The following is a 19,900-nucleotide window of genomic DNA, read 5'->3' on the forward strand; positions in this document are numbered from 1 at the left end:
CCTCCTGCCCCCCCAGCACAGGTGAGATGCTACTCTGCCAAAAACTCTGCAGAGTCCCTGGGGAGCAACAGTTAAAATGGGGGGAGACACCTTGGGGGCCCCTACAGACTCTGGGGCCCTGGGGCAATTGCCCTCTTTTGCTTCTATGGTAGCGCCGGCCCTGTTTGCAGGGGGCCCAGCCAGAGGTTTGATCTTGTGGGAGGGGGCAGTTTGGCAGGATTTTGCTGGGACCTGGCTGGCTCAGTTTTGCTGAGGAAGCAAATTTCTAGGAATGCCCCTGGTTTGGCAGCAAATGATTAAGTCCATTCAGTTCCTGTCAGTTTTACCTCACCACACCAAATGCTAACTTGTAGCTCGTTTGAAAAAAAACCTGTTTTTGACGAATTTATATTTTGGCTGATACAGACCTTTTATCAAGTGCAGTTGGTGATGAACACAGGGCTAGCTGTTAGCCATCCATGTCTATAACCTGAAAGGACCTCACCCTGAAGCATTCTAATAATGCTGTTCTTTCTTACTTGAAGGACCAAATTACTTTGCATTTTGATAAACAAGGATACATACTATATTAATTATTGATTTTAAAAGCAATGTTTCGACACACGGAAGGGAAAAAAATCTGTTTATAAGCTTGTAAATACAAGTACTTCAGTGTGGGTGTGGACTTTTCTACAGTGCTATCACTGTCACTGGTGAAAGTAAGTTCTGAATATGTTGCAGTGCAGTGCAGTGATCAGCAGTGGGGTAACTACAGAGCCATGGGCCCCTGTGCAGATTTTACACTAGGGCCACTCAAGCACTATACTATATGTATGATAATGCAGACTATCAAAAACTCACTGTGTGGGTGAAGTATGAATAAAGCACAGAACACAGAACATAATTGTTAAACTACACATGACAATATTTGTAGTATGGGGTCCCACAACTCCCCTCCCCCCACCCCACCCCGCTTCCCCTGCTCTTGGCTCAGACTAGAGCCAGTCAAATGGAAGATGAAGAAGCTGTGCATGCTTTGTCCACTCCATGCTCCCTATATTGCCACACCCCTGTCTGGCTATGCACAGTATTATTATTATTATTATTTATTGCATTCAACATATTACGCAGCGCTGGACAATAAATATATACAATGTTACAAGGATGACAGACGTAACAAGGTTATACAACATAGAACAAAGTTATACAAGCCAAATTGTACAAAATACATGATCATGCGATAAGGGCTGGTTAGGTAGGCCCAGTAATACAAGTACAGGCTGTCATAGGACAGGAGCACACGATCCTGTAGATTACACTAGGGAATGGAGGACCCTGCCAGAGGCTTACAATCTAAACGGGTGGGGTGGAAACACTAGGTGGGACTGTGAAATAAATATTCAGTAGAGAGTTGCTGTGTGGTAGGGGGTGGGTAGGCCATCTTAAAGAGGTGGGTTTTGAGGGCTTGCTTGAATGTGTTGAAGGAGGGAGCAAGTCTGATGGGCAGTGGAAGGGTGTTCCAGAGGGTGGGGGTGGCTCTTGAAAAATCCTGCATGAGGGCATGGGAGTGGGAAATGCGTGGGGCGGTGAGGTGAGGTGAGACCTGGTGTATACCTGTGAACAAGCTCAGAGATGTAGATAGGGCAGGTTTTGTGCACAGATTTATATGCCAGGCATAGAATCTTGAAACTTATCCTGAAACGGATAGGGAGCCAGTGCAGGGATTTACAGAAGGGATATGTGGATGCGGAGCGGTGCGAAGAATGGATGAGTCTTGCAGCCGCGTTCATCGCTGATTGAAGGGGGGCAGTGCGTTTCAAGGGGAGGCCAGAAAGGAGGAAGTTACAGTAATCAAGGCGGGAGATGATGAGGGCATGGATGAGCAGTTTGGTCATGTCCGGGGTTAAGAAGGGGAGAATCTTTAAGATATTACGGGGGTGGAAATTGCAGGCTCTATTGATGTTTCGGATGTGGGGGATGAAGGAGAGGTCAGAGTCCAAGGTGACACCCAGACAGCGGGCCTGAGAGGTAGGGCGATTGGTTGTGTTGCCAATTGTGAGGTGGAAATCTGGGAGGGGTGCAGCAGCATGGGGTGGGAAGATCAGGAGCTCAGTTTTGTCTAGGTTAAGCTTCAGGAACCTACCTAGTATTTGAAGCCCAGGGAGGAGATAAGCTTGCCAATTGAGGAAGTGTATATGGAGAACAGAAGGGGGTCCAGAACAGAACCCTGGGGGACCCCGACTGAGAGGTGGGCAGGGGTTGAAAAGGAGCCATTGAAGGGCCATTGAAGGAAGTTTTAAAGGAGCGATTGGATAGGTAGGAGGAGATCCAGGCCAAGGCAAGACCATGGATGCCCATGGACTGTAGTGATTGGAGGAGGAGGGGGTGGTCTACAGTATCAAATGCTGCGGAAGGTCAAGGAGAAGCAGGATGGAATAACTGCTTTTGGCCCTGGCAAGTGTAAGGTCATTGACCACCTTGGCGGGGGCTGTTTCAGTTGAGTTTGCAGATCGGTATCCGAATTGTAGGGGGTCAAGTAGGGTATTGGTGTTGATGTATTGGGTAATGCGTTGATGGACTAGGCGTTCGAGGAATTTAGAGGCATAGGGAAGGAGGGAGATTGGGCGCTAGTTTGAGAGTAGGGATGGGTCAAGTGAGGTTTTTTTCAGCAGGGGAAGTACAGTGCCTGTTTGAAGGCTTTGGGAAGTGTGCCTGTGGAAAGGGAGAGGTTGAACAAGGAGGTGAGGACTGGGGGAGGGCAGGGAAGCGGGGCGAAGGGTGTTTGTGGGTACAGGATCGCAGGGGGAGGAGGTGGGGGGAAACCACTAGCAGCAGGCTGACTTCATCAATGGTGGCAAGAGCAAAAGAGGTGAGGGATGGATGAGACAGGGGAGCAGCTGGGAGGGAAGGCAAGGGGACAACCTAAGAGGTGTTGGGAAGGGAGGGATGGAGCAGGGAGATTTAATTGCGTATTGTTGCAATTTTAGTGGTGAAGTGGTTGGCAAAGTTGTTGGCTGAGAGGGAGGAGCTGGGAGGGGGAGGAGTTGGGTTGAGAAGGTAATTAAAGGTAGCAAAAATCCGTTGAGGGTTGGAAGCTTGGGTTCCAATCAGTGCTGCAAAGTACCCTTGTTTAGCCTCAGAGAGGGCAGTGTGGAAGAGTAGCAGTTTGGCCTTGTAATCTAGGAAGTCAGAACTGAGATGTGATTTCCTCCATTTCCGTTCAGCTGCTCGAGTTACTTTCCTGAGGTTACGTGTGTGGGTGTTGTGCCAAGGTTGGGAGTTGGGGGGCTTGTTAGGGCGGAAGTTTGAGTGGGCAGCTAGATCTAAAGCAAATGAGAGGGCAAGGTTATATTGTGCAGCCACTTCATTGGGGCATGTGAGGGTGGGTAGATGGGAGGAGAGGGAGAGAAGGGGACTTGCTAGGACATTTGGGCTGAGATTACGTAGGTCTTTCTGCCATCGAACAGGCAGAGGAGTGGGGAGAGAAGTGGTTCATAGGGAAATGGTGAAGGTGAGAAGGTGATGGTCGGAGATAGGGAAAGGTACGACGTCCAGGTTGCTGAGGGAGTTGGACCTTGACAATATTAGGTCAAGTGTATGACCAGCGCGATGGGTGGGGGAATTTGTGTGCTGAGAGAGACCAAGGGAGTTGATGAGGGAGAGTAGCTGTTTGGCAGCAGGGGAGTTAGGATCATTGATAGGTAAGTTGAAATCCCTGAGTATGATGGTGGGGAGGTCAGATGACAGGATGTGGGGGAGCCAGGAGGCCAGGTTGTCAAGGAAGAGTAAAGTTGGAGTAGATGGGGGGTGATATAGGACCGCAATGATGACTGGGAGTGGTTGGTAGAGGCAGATTGCATGGGCCTCAAAGGATGAGAAGTGCAGGGAAGGAGGTGGTGATAGGACCCGGATGGTGCAGAATGCAGAAAGAAGCAGACTCACCCCTCCTCCAGTCCTATTGTCAGGTCTGGTCTGGGCGTGTGACTGAGGTGCAGCTCCCCACAGGAGAGAGCAGCGGCTGTGGTACAGTCAGAGGGGGTGAGCCATGTCTCTGTGAGGGTGAGGAAGGTGAGGGATTTGGAGGGGAAGAGCTCATGGATGGATGTGAGCTTGCTGCGGACAGATCTGGCATTCCAGAGACCACAAAACAGAGGGAGAGAGTGCCTGGGGGTTGTATGGATGGGAATGACATTATTATGGTGTGGTATGTGGATACAAGAGGAGAGTGGTGGGGCTGGGAGGAAAGTGGCTGGGAGTTTAGGGACCAGTGGGGGTCTTGGGATGGGAGAGAAGAGGGTGGAGGGAGAAGGTAGGGGGACAAGCTGGAAAAGCAGGTGGAGGAATAGCATGTGGTAGTGGTGGTGGGGGGCAAAGGGTTGGGAGGAATATGGTGGGGGAAGTGTGGGTGAGCCAGGGAAAGGGCAGGGGGGAGGGAGTACATTACGTTGTGTGGAGATGAAGTGGGCAGTGGTTTGGACTGAGATAGATGTGCAGAGAATGGTGGAAGAGGCATGGAGTTGGAGAGAGAAAGAAAGATGTGTGCAAGGCTTGGATAGTGATAAGCAATGCAGGTGAGGCTAAAAGGTTTAGGAAGTTACCTTGGTGTAATGCTGAATTCAGCTGAATTGCTTTTGAATTCTAGTAAATTCTGGTTAATTTCCACCCTTTGAAAACGACACTTAGAAGACGAACCGAAGTCAGGCCGAACCGACTAGCAGACCTCCTGATATACACACAGCATCAGAGCAAATGAGTAATCAGGATGGCCTGGCAGACAATTTACAATTAAGCAGGGGGGCGGGTCACTAGAGTCTCCTGCAAGTCAAACAAACTTGTAGGTGTTACAACTTTGTTTGAAATTACAGACAGGCCACCAGGACAACCAGTGTGAAACAAAAGCCAGAATTTCAATAGCAATTAGTAAATTACAATGTAAATATGTTACTTAGGTGCTACTAATTTGGGAGAGGCAGAGCAGGACAGCAGAAAGGAACCACATGCAATAGATTAGAGATCAAACATACATAGGCAGATGGATGCAGTAAGGGATTAGTTTCAAGTTCAGTGCAGGTCTTAGATTAGAGATCAAACATACATAGGCAGATGGATGCAGTAAGGGATCGGTTTCAAGTTCAGTACAGGTCTTAGATTAGAGATCTACACTTCAGGCCACTTCAGTAGTGGCCTGAAGTGTTTTGGGCATGCGTACTTCAGAGCTGTCCCTCATATCCAGACTGCTCCGAACTGTAGGTATGGCAAAGAGGACCAGCAGGTAAGCAGGTACTCAGACACAGTGCAGTATAGTATATCAAACTCTTAGGGGCTGCAAAATGTGGAATAGCAGAAACCAGCAACGTGCTCAAGACACAGTTTGGAGCGAACAACTTGGGAAATCCGGTGAGCATCTCTCTATGTAATGCCACACTGTGTGACGTCAACTAGGCTCCACAAAATGATCTTCCTAGCAAGCTTAGAAGGGTGGATCTTTAAGTGGCAGACCAGAAGTGCATCTACCATAGGGACACACTTAACAGAAGCCACCAGCACCTCTCACTTGTGCACTTTAACTTTGGAAGAAACTAGGCATCACCCTGGAAACCGGCAAAAGGCCTGGTACCCCCTGGCAACCACTGACACCTCCTCTCTACCCAGAATCACTTCCAGGTCGGATAAGTATACTCGGTTCGCATATTGTGTGTACTGTATGTGACAGAACTTTATTCCTACTCCGTTTGTTTTGGAATACTCCAATTTGTGGCTGCTTTACGCAGCCAGGTGGTAGCGCAGAGTGGACAAAGCATGTGCATCTTCTTTGTCTTCCATTCAACTGGTTCCAGTCTTAGCCATAAACAGGGAGCAGAGCAGCACAATGCAAGGGGGACCATCCAAACAGGGGTCCTGTGAGTTTTGGGAGCCATTACTACACATTATCATGGACCAGTCCATGTTCAAAACATGTCAGCTGGCTATTGCTGTATTGCTCATAAATGATTGCAATAACTCATTATCCAGAAGACATTTTTCTGTATGCTTAGGAAATCCTACATGTTCAGCAATGAAAGTTTCGGAAAGTGGTTACAAGCAAGGCTTAACAAAGTGAAATAATTAACACAATGGCCCATATGCAATTAACTTTTTCTCCTTAGTTTTCACCTAGAGGATATTTTTAAACATGTCAATAAAACGCCATTTAAGCCAAAAGAATGCAAGAAAATGTTCAAAATAATTTTGATATTACTTTTTCACCTACTTTTTAATACTTTTTTAGTTGAAAAGTGCTGAAAAGTTATTTTAAATTGAAGATGAAAAATTATCTCCCAGGAGAAAACTCAGGTGAAAAAGTGAATTGCATATTGCCCAAAGTGTGGATAAAGATGAATAGACATGAGAAAAAACAACTATATGTAATAAAACAAAGTCTTCAGAAGGGTGAACTTGGCCCATACAGAAAGTTTTCTTCTGGTGAAGGCAGAAAAAGGGCATAGCCATTCAATTATTTAGTTTAAGAGTTTAGCAGATGTTTATAACAAGCAAACATCCAGTTCTTGATGAATTTTGTGTTTCGTGAGCCTCTGAAAATCACTGAAAATAACTTTAAATTAAAAACTTTCCCTCTTCATATCTGAAAGGTTAAAGAAAAACAGCAGACAACATAAATGTTGCTGGTGTTAAAGTAACAAACTTGACAAAGAACCAGCCAGTGCTACATATCAATAATTTACAATGCTGCGCTAAAAATTTCAAAGCATTTACTCAAAGGTCTGCCATGTAAATAATATTACCCAGAAGTCTATTTCTCTATTTTCTCTCCATTAAGTGAAGCTGGGAGTCTCAAATAACTCTTCTTCCTGTATTGCCTCAGACAACAGTAGAAGCATTCATAACATGGATACACCAACCTCCACTTTATATGAAGGCCATATGCCTATTTTCAGTGCTCAAATGAAGATCCATGACTATCTTCTAGATTATCTCAGCAGCATTGTCCTATAATTCAACTCTGATTTCTGCAACCTTGGAAAAGCTTCCCAGTCTTAATATTTATCTCTTCAATTCTCTCCCACTGAGACATTACATCTCCTTCAGTCTAGTTGTTATTTTGCATTGATTTATGGCCCAAGAATAAACAGAATGGTTTTGTGAAGCTCCAATGGTGGAAAAGAGTTAAAAGATCCATATTTTCATTCTAGTTCTCAGAAATGGAGCACATTCTTAAACATGCTTGTCCATGAGGGAACATTTGTCTGATGGGTGTCGGTGTTGAGTCACTATAAGGTTCCTCTTGAATTCTACTGCAGTTAGATTTTCCTTAATGTTACAATGTATCAAGACCCTGAATAGACTTAGACTGATGAGTCAACACATGCTGGGCAATGTAGGTTATTAATATTTCAAGGAAGTACAAAACCATTCTAGAATTCCTAAATTTACCCAGAGGACATGCCTGGGATTATAAATGAGTTTGGGAATGGACCACAAGAGCAAAGTAAATTTCATAAATGTACATATTCAACTCTTAGTCAGACATGGTTGATTTGCATTGGTATATTTGCACTATTTTCTTTTTGGAATTTGACGACCCTCTGTCGCTTTATATTGATATTTGTTTACCATTACTATGCAGCCATGGCTATCAAACATGGACTCATGAAATTAAAATAACCAGACTCCTGTGGGATTTTACTATTCCTACTTTTTGTGTTGTGAATTATATCAATATTGTGCTCATCTGTTCTGACCTTGAAACTTACACCCAGTCCAATATTTATCAGAAATTAAATTATGTCAAAAATACAAAAAAAGTCAGCAAAAGTCCACAGTACCAATAAAGGGCCCAATTCTGTTGTAATAATTGGTAGCATTTGAGGTGCGTGTTTGTTGTCCAAAAGCATAGGTACCTCAAGAGACAGTTTAGGGGCAGACACTTTGCTCTGCTGTAGCATAGTGCCAATTCTGTTGCTATGGTGTAGCTGTGTGGCTGGATAGTGTACTGGTTAAAAACACCATTTTTGACACAGGAGACCAGCATTCAAATTCTGCCTGCGACCAGTTACCTATTCAGCAAGGAGTTCTTGGACTAGACTCCCTAGCACTCCAGGGAGGACTATTAGTGGCTGTAGCTCTCGAGCATTTTGAGTATGACAGGAGAAAAGCTCTATACAAATGCTAACATTATTATAATCAAACAATTTTTATTTTCATGGTCCTGGTGATATGATATATTGTATAATATGAAAGTTATCTTTCCTACCCAGGTTAAAGCAAACTCGCTTTCAATAAATAAACATCTTTTTTTTTTACCCAGCCCTTCCCTATATTCACTTTGCGATGTTAGATGTGGCAGTTTTCTTTATAGTCAAAAATTGGGTTAAAAAGCACAAAGCCCCAATGATTAGACATATCGCTTGACTCAGGATGGTGACATTTAAAGTTAAGTTTATTTAAATGTCATGTCAATGCTTTTCACATAATCATTTTTCTTTTTAAAAAGTGTAACAGTTTTGTTACTGTTCCTCTTAATACAAGTCTAACAAGCTGACCCTTGTCCATCATTAAAGGACAGACAAGTTTACTACTGGGAATCCACACAAGAAAATTCAAAAATGTCCCTTTTTGCGGCACATTTGACTTGGATTACAGGGAGACACCACAAGAAACATTTTTCTTTTTTAGTAAACATTATTTCTTACAGGGAGTCTGAAGCGGATACTTACCCAAGGAGACGAAAGGCTCTGGGTCCTATAGACCCTTCCCGTTCTCCTCCTGGTGTCCTCATTCCCCTGCAGGCTCACGTTTGGTCGAGGACTTCTCTCTTACACATTGGGGGCCTTCAGCAGTCTTCGGAAGAACTCTGGTTTCCAAAAACGTGCTGCTCCGTACTGCGCAGTACAGAGCCGCCGGTCTATGGAAGCCCGAGTGCTTCCGAAGATTGTCAAAGTTTCCCGCGGCGGGAGTTTCAAGCGGAGGAGCCTGTGGGGAAACGAGGAGACCGGGAGAAGAACGGTAAGGCTCTGTAGGACCCAGAGCCTTCCCACTCCTTAGGTGAGTATCTGTTTTGTTTTTGTTTTTTTTTATATATATCCGCTACAGACTCACTTGAATTAAACTTTATTTTCAAGGCATGAAGTTTATTTTTTAAGGTTTGCAGGTATAGGTAATAGGTAGTGATGAACACCTTTTCTCATTCCCCCTATAGAATGGGGTGTGTGCTTGTTAGCCCGCTTATTCAAGGACATGTCCAGATTCCACCAAAATCTCTCTAGGACTTACCCCCACATGTCAGCCCAGGACACTGCAGGTGGGGATGAGCTCTTAGTCTCAACACCAGACAAGTGGAAATTAAACAGAGTTGCTGTTATTAAAAAGCTCTCAGATGGCTGGTGTACACACATAAATCCACTGTGGCACCTAGCAGCTCCGAAAGAGGGCTTGGGGACCTAAATATGAGGATTCTGAAAGTCAATAGTGGAAAAGAAATCTGGTCATGACAATGTCTGAGTGTTACATAGGCTTATGTAATGTGGCTCTTTCACTCTGGTGAGTTGCTATCTGTGAGTTGGAAATGCCTGTCACACTGGAACAGTCTCCACAGACACTTTTTGGTGTTACCCATTATTGTTGGTAGTTCACTCACACTGAGACTGTTATTATCTATATTCTGTTGATGTTATAGCACAATGTCATGATCAAATTACCACAAACTTTGTATTTTTTATTTTTCCTCCTGGTTCACTTCCCAAACCCCATAATCCCCACAGAATCCTGTGAGGGTTGATAATGGCAACATCACATAACTCAGAAATCTACTGGGAGGGCCTGAGTCCACTGAATTCAAAATTCTCCCAAACAAGTATGCTTTACATGTTCACAATTTTCTGACATTCAGGGTATGAACACACAACTAGGCAGAATCGCATATGCGTTTTCCACTATGTGCTATGTAAAACACATATGCGATTCTGCCTAGTGTGTTCCTACCCTCAGTTAAAGCAAAGTTTGGCAGCTTTCCAACCTTTCCTGCAACATTTTCTTCAAAAAGGCAAGCTACAGAGATCCATCAGGTTCTGCTGCATGAGGACTACCCGACTCAGAAGTCTGAGAGCACTCTCCTGTCCATACTCCAGCATCTCCAAGAAAGCAGCTTTTAGTCAGGTGGTGGAGGGTGGCTTTGCATAGCCAAACCTCTGTGATCCCACCAGCATCTACTCCAAATGGGAGGCTGAAGTGTAGTGGGTAGGCAGTTTGGTTATGGTCTTCTCTAAGTACTACTGCTGCCATTCCTGATCTCACACCTGGGAGCGTTTTGCTAATGACCAAGCACCAGGAGAAGCAAATTAGAGATTTGGCTTGCAAAGATGTGTGTACTTGTGCTTCTTTACAAACACATAGATACGTGAGAACTAATAATTTGGAGGCATACGATCCCCCAATCAGATAACTGTTGTTGTGTTATGATTGCAAGGTAGCATAGTTTATTTATTTATTTATTTATTGTATTTATAAAGTGCCAACATATTACGCAGCGCTGAATCATTTGTTATGTTTAGGTTATCAAAGCTGGTTTCAGACTGAAACAAATATTTTTAAAGACCAATCCCAGGGAAAAAAAAGATTTAGCTCATGTTTAGATAATATAGAATTGGGTTATAAATTGATTTGGGCATGTACTGCCCTCTGGAGCTAATTTATCAACACCAGTGCAGAGGAAAATAATGCAGCTAGCCAAAGCAACCTTTCAGTTTTCAGCTGCTGAATGAAACAATGATTTTAACTGATTGCTCTTGACAACTCTAATTTTGCTGCAGTTTTCTTTACACCTGTCTAGATCAGCCAGTCCTTCTGTGTCCTCTATGATTTCCTTAGGCAGTCAGGCTAATCTCTCCACCTGGGGCAAAGGCAGAAGAAAATAAAACCTTTTGTATAGTGGAGAAGAGTCATAACCTCTGTCATACTTTTATTGCTGTCACTCATTTCCTGTCCCGTGGACCAGCTGGGTTCCTACTACAGCAGCCCAGAAGGTCACAGGAAGTCAACAAAGCAACATGGCAGTAATATTCAAATTTCTTTCCACTCAATCGAAAACTAAAATTGTCCTGGAGTTGGACATTAATAACAACAAATTACAAAAGTACTTCTTCGTGAGTGATATATGGGATATAAATTAGAGTCATACTTTAAGTATTTTTTTAAGATGTTTTGCAGTTAAAACAACTCATTCAGTCACTGACCAGGCAGAATGCAAACACTTGGAGTCTTTTTGGAATGTTGTGCAGCCTAACATGTAAATTCGAGGGGGAAATCATTTTTCCACACTAAATCACTCTTGTGTGTAAATGTTTTATTGTCTGCCTGTTGAGGTGTGAATGAAGTAATGGGTCCGCTAGTGCACTTCATCCGTCTCCCTGGCTGACAGCAGTGCTTAGACACACGGTGCTGTTCTATATAAACCCCTGTCACTCTGCCGTCTCAGAACAGTTCCTTTCCTCTGGGAAATCCTAATCAACCCCTCTTGGGAACAGCGCAAGTGGTAGTGTCCATAACTAATAAATTCAATCAGTTTTACTCAGCTGCCTTCTCCATGACATTTTTGCCATAACAGAAGAGGTTAGACAAAGAATAGCCACCTACAGACACAGCATTGTGTTTAGAGTTTAGTCTCTGCTCCACTCGCTTCTAAAGACACTCATAAGGGTTGACAGAGGAGGTCATGTCAGGTTAGACACACTCAGCAGCACTCTTTTCAGACACTTACAATGCAATAGGCACTTCGAGGAATGAGGTGGATGAAATTTTAAAATGTAAAAATGCTAAATGAGAGATTGGGTTGTGGAAAGTCAGTACTTTTTCAGTGTAGCACTAATTTTGATAAAAACCTGATGTGACATATTTCACCGATATGACATATTGCACATGCCATTTTGTTTTCTATTTTGTGCTGCGTCCAGCTATAATTCTCTAGACAGATCTATATTTTGCCTTCTTCCAACTATGACAATAGTCCTTTATTTGGTGGACAGAAAAATCCAACATTTTCATTTATCTTCAGCTAAAAATATTGAAAGAGCAAAACTACTGACCCTAATATAACCTAATAAATAAAATTGCTTTTTTTTTACAATGTTACTTTATAAATCATTTAGTCAGTGTTTGCATGGGCGTCCGCAGAAAATTTTCCAGGGGGGGGGGGGGGGACAAAAAGTGGGGAGCAAAAAGCGGTGCGGCGCGTGTAGCGCGCCGCACCGCAAATCTGGGTCGGTGTTGTGTGGAGCGCGTATCGCGCCAAAAAATGGAGCTACGTCATGCTGAAAAATGGGTGTGGTCATGAACCAGAATGTGGGTGTGGTCGTGGGTGGAGACAAGTTTACATTAACTAAGCAATGGTGGGACATTAGATTAGGACAGTGGTGGCGAACCTTTTGGAGGTCGAGTGTCCAAACTGCAAAGTCACTTTACTATCACAAAGTGCCAACAGCAATTTAAACTAAATAAAAACGTTTTAACTCATACATGAACATTATGGAAAATTAAGTTGAAAATAAACTGTGAAGATAAACAATTTCATCCATCGTACTCCTGAAAAAATTATTCATTTTTTTTAGAACCTCCCAGTTTTATTTTTTAAAAAGCGGAAAAAGTAGGTTTAATGCTATTGTCTCATATGATGATGATTCAGATTTTTCCATAGTCTCGCAGTTAGCAATCATGTGACCCCCAACAAGACAAATTCAGCAATCATGAGGCCCCCCCCATCAAGACAAATTCAGCAATCATGAGGCCCCCAACATGACCAACTCAGCAATCATGAGGCCCCCAACAAGACAAATTCAGCAATCATGAGGCCCCCAACAAGACAAATTCAGCAATCTTGAGGCCCCCAACAAATCATGAGGCCCCCAACAAGACAAAGTCAGTAACCATGAGGCCCGCAACAAGACAAATTCAGCAGTCATGAGGCACATAAATAGACAGCTTTTCACATAAATAGGCAGAATGCCCCCTTAATATGTAGACACCTCTCACCTGGCAGCAGTTCCCCAAAATACACTCAATCTGACAGCAGTGGTTCCCCAAAAATAGGTAGCCCCAGGTCTATAGGTGTCCCCAGAATAGGTGGCCAGCGGTATTGATGTCCTAGAACTGGTAGCCAGGGGTAGAGATGTCCCCAGAACAGGTAGCCAGGGGTATATGTGCCCAGTATATGTAGTCAGGGGTATATGTGCCCAGTATATGTAGGCAGGGGTATATGTGCCCAGTATATGTAGGCAGGGGTATATGTCCCCAGTATATGTAGGCAGGGGTATATGTCCCAGTATATGTAGGCAGGGGTATATGTCCCAGTATATGTAGCCAGGGGGATATGTCCCAGTATATGTACCCAGTGGGATATGTCCCAGTATATGTAGGCAGGGGGTATATGTCCCAGTATATGTAGGCAGGGAGTATATGTCCCAGTATATGTAGCCAGGGGGATATGTCCCAGTATATGTAGCCAGGGGGATATGTCCCAGTATATGTAGGCAGGGGTATTTGTCCCCAGAAAAAGTAGCCAGGGGGATATGTCCCAGTATATGTAGGCAGGGGTAGATGTCCCAGTATATGTAGGCAGGGGTATATGTCCCAGTAAATGTAGGCAGGGGGTATATGTCCCAGTATATGTAGCCAGGGGGATATGTCCCAGTATATGTAGCCAGGGGGATATGTCCCAGTATATGTAGGCAGGGGTATATGTCCCAGTATATGTAGGCAGGGGTATATGTCCCAGTATATGTAGCCAGGGGGATATGCCCCAGTATATGTAGCCAGGGGTATATGTCCCCAGAAAAAGTGGCCATGTGTGCCCCAGCAGGAGGGGAGCAGCGCAGAGAAGAGGGAGAGCTATGGGCACTCACCTTAGGGGGCTCTCCCCTCCGGAGTCCGGAATGAAGTGTGCAGCGGCTGAGCAGCGGGCGGAACTTACCTCCTCTCGTCGCACGCGCCGGATGGATTAGCCGCTACTCTGGTCTGATCCAGACCAGAGTGCGGCACCAGAACTTCCGGCGCAGGAGCGAGACGAGGTAAGTTCCGCCCGCTGCCCAGCCGCTGCACACTTCATTCCGGAGGGGACAGCGAGGGAGAGAGAGCCCCCTAAGGTGAGGGAAGGGGGGGAGACGTCCGCCCTTCCCCACTGTGCCCATAGCTCTCTCTCTTCTCTGCGCTGCTCCCCTCCTTCTGGCTGCACGGGCACGCGGCCAGGGGGGGGCAGCGGGCGGCCAGGCTCGGGCAGATGCCCGGTTTTGCCGTATGTGTGGACGCCTTTTCTCACCCTGATGTATATTCTGAAATGTATCACCGGTGGCGACATCTTAACTGCTGGCAAGTGCATCACTGTGGAATGTTTGTTGCTTGTTCCGAAGTGATTAAACACAACATCTAGTTTCCAAGAGTGCTCAGGTAGAAGAATGCTGCATAATAAACAGCCTGGGTTAAACATCACTGGGAGAGTATAGGCTACATACCAATATACAGCAATATTGGTATAAGAAGTGTTTTGATGCTGAAACCAGGATAATAAATGTACAATTATCCTGAATAATTTACTAAATTCTATTTTATGTCACTGGAGTTCCTCTTTAAAGAGAGTCTGAAGCGAGAATAAATCTCGCTTCAGACCTCATAGATAGCAGGGGCATGTGTGCCCCTGCTAAAACGCCGCTATCCCGCGGCTTAACGGGGGTCCCTTTACCCCCAAATCCCCTCCGTACAGCGGGGGAGAGCTTCCGCATTGGGGCAGGGCTAACCACCGCAGCCCTGCCCCACACGCGTCTGTCAGACGCGTATCTTCGCCTCTCCCCCGCCCCTCTCAGTCTTCCTTCACTGAGAGGGGCGGGGGAGAGAGTCGGCGATGCGCGTCTGATAGACGCGACTAGAGGCAGGGCTGCAGCCGTTAGCCCTGCTTCCAGGAAAAGAAGATTTACGACCAAGTCTACGACCAAGGTTTGCGGGGGTGGGTTTGGGGGTGAAGGGACGCCCGTTTAGCCGCGGGATAGCGGCGTTTTAGCAGGGGCCCACATGCCCCTGCTAACTATGAGCTCTGAAGTGAGATTTATTCTCGCTTCAGAGTCTCTTTAAGATTTCTGCAGTGATTGTTCCATTTATATGAGCAGTGGGTTTTGACATCTACAGTGATAGCAGGTGTCTGTTCACACCTTGTGCAGATGTATCCAAATATTACTTTCTCCATGCTGGAAACACAAGATACTGCACTAAGGTACAAAAGTACTGTCAGATTACCCACTTTTCACTAGTGCCATCTTGAGTACAAACATTTTTGGGCAGTGTGAATGAGTAAATGCAATCATTAATCCTCTGCAGACACTCACAGCAAGCTGACCTGGAACACTAGCAGAGAAAAGGTCTAGTAAAAAATGCTTTGCATGCAATTCATTTTGGAAGCGATTGTCCCCTTTCAGCCCCTAATTTACGGCTGTAGAGTTGGAGTCAGAGTCCGGGCATCTTTGGATGCCTAGAGTTGGAGTAAATGGTTTCATAAACTGAGGATTCGAAGTGGGAGTCGGATGATTTTTGTACCAACTCCACAGCCCTTGTAAGTTTTAGTCTAGGACGTTAGAGTCAAGGAGTCTGAGCAATTTTGTGTACCTGGAGTCGGTAGTTTCATAAACTGGGGAGTCGGATGATTTTTGTACCGACTCCACAGCCCTGCACTGAATGCAGTTGTTTTTTTTATTGCTGCTATTGTTCCAACTTGCTGTAAGCATCTTGAGTGCAGAGGGTTAATGACAACCCAACACAATGACAATGAGCCCCCACCACCACCACAATACAACAAAATCTGCACCAACTTCATTGATAAAAACTCCCTCTGCCTATATGCTCCCCGCCCCCAAAAAAATATTAGGCACTGCTGGTGCCCAAATTACCCCCTGGGCGCCGCTACATCCGCAATTAACATTGCGGTCTCTGGGCCACCCATTTTACCAAAGCACCGCCACTGTCCAGTTTACCTACTCTGAAGCAGCACTCGCAAGCACCAGTGATCAGCAAGTGCATTGAAAGTGCTACTAGTGGGTCCTGGATCGAACCACTTATATTCTTTCATTTTGTATAGTCTCTTGGAATTCTGACTTGAAGAAAGTAAGATTTTTTGTCAACAATTTTACAATGCTAAAGTATCATTTAGTTAGAAATGTAAATACTAATTGTATGGCATTGTTTAACCACTTGACGACCAGAAGATTTTCAAGTGATCTGTGCTGGATGGGCTCTCCAGCCCGCAGCACAGATCGTGATTGCTGCAGGGCTATCAGACTTCCCCCCCTTTTTTCCCCACTAGGGAGATGTCCTGCTGGAGGGGGGGGGGGGGGTCTGATCACCGCCGCTCTGTGTGGCCGAGCAGGGGGGGGGGGCTCCTCAAAGCCCCCCTCCGCAGCCTCCCTCTCTTCCCCTCCCTCCCCTCCTCTTTCCTCTTTCTGGGTGGCACAGGACGGTGATCCGTCCTGCGCCGCCTCTGATAGACTTCAGCCTATCAGATGCTGGCGATCCCCGGCCAATCAGGATTTCTTCCCCGCGTGTTTACATTTAGCCTGCGGGCCGCGATCAGAGGCTCGCAGGCTGTTTCACGGAGACACCCTCTGTGAACTGACATGAAACGGGCGCTCGAATGGAAACACCACTGCGACCTGCCGACGCCTATCGGCGTTAGGCGGTCGTTAATACATTTTGTGTATGAAAGCAAATGTTAAGAGAAAGATCAGTCCACTTCAAACATCCAGTTATGTGCAAAGAACAATCCCAAACAAATAGAGAAAAAACTGGCACTAGATGCTTACTGTAGTATTTGACGTCAGTTGGATTTCTGCTTAATGGACAACTGAAGTGAGAGGGATATGGTGTCTGCCATATCTATTTACTTTTAAAGAGGAGCTGTCAGCCATACTATCTCAGGAAAAAAAGCACATATATAAGTAAATACTTAGTACTTACATAACATATGTAATTGCACTGTCCACATTATGATTTTAGTAATTTTTCTATAGTATAAAAAGAGAAAATCCTTCTTAGAATTTTTCATTCTGTCTGTGTCTACCTTGAAGCCAATCTTGGCAAAAAAGAAAACCCAGCATACCCTGCAACTTCCTTTGTACAGCAGATGTACCAAATAAGAGCCACAGAAACTGGGGAATGTTGTTTTATGAAGAAGAAAAATAAGAGTGATTTTTAACTTTTGGATTGCCTGGTTAGCATCCTTATTACTTGTTTACCAGATAAAAATAAAAAATAGATTTTTGATTTTATGCCCGACAGCTACTCTTTAAAAAGAGGAGCTGTCAGCCATACTATGCCAGGATAAAAAAAACACACGTATAAGTAGATAAATACTAGCTCTACTTACATGATAGATGTATTGCACTGTCCACGATTTGATTTCAGTGAATTTAAAAAAAAAGGTAATGCAGAGAATCCTTTTCCCTGGCAGGGGCCATCTTTAGTCCCTCCAGCGAAGCCAATGCTGGCGTCATTTCCTCCCTTACTACCCCCTCCTCCTCCTCTGAGCAATAGCCAGCGCTACTGTAGTGGTACCCCCGCCTCCATGAGAACCCCCCAGCCCTGCTACTATATCGATAGGGACTCCCCCTGCATTTACCCTCAACCCTGCAGCATCCATCTCGTCTCGCAGCATAACAGCGATTAGCTGGGAAGAATAAATGCAGCTCCATTGCCTGGAACCATGTTGAGGGGAATCTGTGTGCGCTGCATATATTCTTCCCCGCTAAGCTCTGTAATGCCGCGGGCCGAGCAGGGATGTTACAGAGTGGAGGGATAATGCAGGGGGAATCTCTTTGTAAATAGTAGCAGGGCCGGGGGTCCCCATGGATGCGGAGATGCCCGCTGCCCCCCGAATAAAGGGACGGAGATGCCTGTCGGGCTGGAGAGCGGAGAGGGGGCGGACAGTGAAGATGTGAGGCGGCCAATGAGAGAGGGATAGGAGTGAGTGACACAGGCTGCAGCCAATCAGGCTGAACTAGCTGTGTCTGGGGAGAAAAGTAAAGGAGAACTCCTCCCACCCCAGCCTGCACTGTAACTTCTGTTTTGCGGCTAAGTGCTGCGTCCTTTAGAGCTGGGGACATGAGGATTCATCACCAATAAAAAAAGGTAAGATTGATTTTTAAGTTAGGCATTGCCTTTTTAGCATCCTTTTTATCTGTATTGAAGATAGAAATAGGGAATAGATTTTGTTTTTGATGCCTAACAGTTACTCTAAAGGATACCTGAGCTGTAACGTATTACAGCTCCCTCCATTCTCCGACCTCCCCCTCCATTTTCTCCAAAATGCCACCCATAGCCACTTCCTGGTTGGTGAGGTCGGTGAGTAGCGCGCAGTCGCTGGCCTGGCGGCGCCATGATCGGGAGCACTTTGCGCACGCTTACAACATCACTACTATGTAGTACACATGCACAGAGCGCCCCCGGCCATAGGGGGCACACGATTAAGGATGCACGGCACTGGGCCAACTCCTGCACAATACTCACCGACCTGGAAGTGTCTGTGGGGGGCATTTTGGAGAGAACGGAGGGGTACAGAGGAGAACAGGGGAGCGGTGGGCGTGAGAACTGCTTCCTACGCATGCCTGCATTCCCTCATTTTGCAAATATATTGCTGCTCAGGTATCCTTTGAACAATACCAGTTGCTTGGCATCCTGCTGATCTTCGTATATCCGTAGTGTCTGCATCACACACCTGAAACAAGCATGCAGCTAATCTTGTCAATTTTTTGTCAGAAACATCTGATCTGCATGCTTGTTCAGAGTCTATGGATAAAAGTATTAGAGGCAGAGGATCAGCAGGACTGTCAGGCAATCTGCATTGTTTAAAAGGAAACAAATATGGCAGCCTCCATATTCAACTAATTTCAGCTGTCCTTTAATAAGTATGTACACAACAGAGAGACATGCAATACGCAGTGAAAGAGGAATGAGGCACTGTGCCTCATAAAACTGCACCTTACTCAATGACTGATGCGTAGTCATGGCCGGTTTTGGACATTTTACCACCCAAGGCCCACTGTCACCTCCCCCAACCGCCCTTTCCTGTGTGCTCCCCTTGTCCCATTTGTTTCCCTGGTCCTGTGCTCTCGCTTTGTGCTTTACCCATCCTGTGTACTTCCCTGGTCCTGCGTTTCCTTTATTCTGTGCTGTGCTTGGGAGGTGCTCCACTGCTCGTCCCTGTGGAAGCAGGGCAGCCACAGACTGGGTTTGTGACTGCTACGATTTACATGTTTTTTAGTTTAACTGACTTAGTGTACCAGCCCGCTGCCCGCCCCTTGCTTCCTGGTGCCCTAAGCCATGGCCTTTTTGACTTGCCTCAAATCTGGTCATGCCCATAGCTTCTGGCTGGTTTCCATGAAACAGTTGTCAGGCTCTTCTCTCACTCCCATTGCATAGCACTATGTCTGTACTCAGCTGTTGATCAAAGGTGTGAGTTTATAAGGTGCAGTGTCTCGATGTTCCTCTATTACTGCATAGAGAACAATTTATGTTTCAAAAGCCCTCTGCACACAATCTTAAGTATGCATAAATGAATTTTACTGTTCATCTTTTCAAGGTAGTCATACATAAATTAATAGTGGCTTAGTCATACAAGGGATTGCTCATTTAAAATACTTATTGTGTTATTGCCCTATAGTCGATTTTTTTTTTTAAGAATTGTACTGAAAAGCTCAGTTGAGTTTTTGCTGCTGTATATCATGCTAAATCATAGGTACTCGGAAACAGTTATAGAATCTGAACAAGTGGTGGGGCGGCTAGAAAATTACTAGTGCATCTCTTCATGGGAGTTTTCAACATGGCCTTTATTCCTTATAAAGACACTCCCTGAAAAGGATATATATAAAGCAGGGGTCTCAAACTCAATTTACCAGGGGGC

Source organism: Hyperolius riggenbachi, chromosome 6, assembly GCF_040937935.1.
Source record: "Hyperolius riggenbachi isolate aHypRig1 chromosome 6, aHypRig1.pri, whole genome shotgun sequence".
NCBI lineage: Eukaryota > Metazoa > Chordata > Amphibia > Anura > Hyperoliidae > Hyperolius > Hyperolius riggenbachi.